This window comes from Octopus bimaculoides, chromosome 10 (genome assembly GCF_001194135.2).
Source record: "Octopus bimaculoides isolate UCB-OBI-ISO-001 chromosome 10, ASM119413v2, whole genome shotgun sequence".
Classification (NCBI taxonomy): Eukaryota; Metazoa; Mollusca; class Cephalopoda; order Octopoda; family Octopodidae; genus Octopus; species Octopus bimaculoides.
In genome coordinates this window covers 56,758,343-56,759,390 of record NC_068990.1, presented here as the reverse complement: position 1 = coordinate 56,759,390, position 1,048 = coordinate 56,758,343, and positions in this window count along the sequence as shown.

The following is a 1,048-nucleotide window of genomic DNA, read 5'->3' as shown; positions in this document are numbered from 1 at the left end:
TATATATATATATATATATATATATATATATATACACACATACATTATATATATATGCATACATACATATGTATGTATGTATGTAGATATCTGTTTGTATAAGTGCATACTTCCCTGTGTGTGTAAAATAAATGTGTGTAAGTGAACACAAAGAAAGAATTGTTTTTCGGAGAATTAAGTATCTTTCTCTTCTGAAACTAGATGTTGTGGAAAACTGTTGGATGTCAGAATATATATGATAAACTGCCAGGGGATATGTTCAAAGGTCTGTGAATTATACAATAATAAAATATACATTGACCTGCTTCAATAATTAAGCTTATTTTATCAGCAGAAACTTTCCACACACCATGTAGGATTATCACGAATAGTTAAGGTCATGTTTGGCAGATATTCAGTATGGTTTGTAGAAGCATCAGGAATACTGTCAAATCTCTTGATAGCATTCTGTTTATCAAAATCTGTCTCTCATAGGATGATGAAAGCATTGCCTAAGTAGATGGGAAAATGCAAAAGATTTTTGGCATTTCTTGTGGATCTGTTTCAAATATCTTCTTAGCATATATTTACATTTTGAGAATTTGTTTTGCACTTCAAATACAATCTGGAAAGAATACAACTTGAAATATCAAAAGCTTTAATTATTGTCTATATTGGTTTGTTCTATGGAGATAGCATTCTATTGTTCTATTGTGCTTTTGCTAAAATAGTTTTTAAAATCATAGATAGGCAGGTCTCTGTTGAAGTAATAGCATAAAGCTCACACAATGACATCACTTTATTTAAATGGCATGTAATTTGGGTACCATTTGAGATTACAGTTCAGGGGCAGCAATGACAAAAATCTGTTTTGCATATAGTTTATGCCTCCCACCTCTCTATCTATTTATCTCTCTCTCTCACTCTCTCTCTGTTGGAGGGCTCATAAAATAAACTTACTGAAAGATCGTAATATATTCAACAATGAAAAATTATAACATGCTCACAGAGTCACTGTCACACACAGACAGACATACATATATATATATATATATATATATATATATAT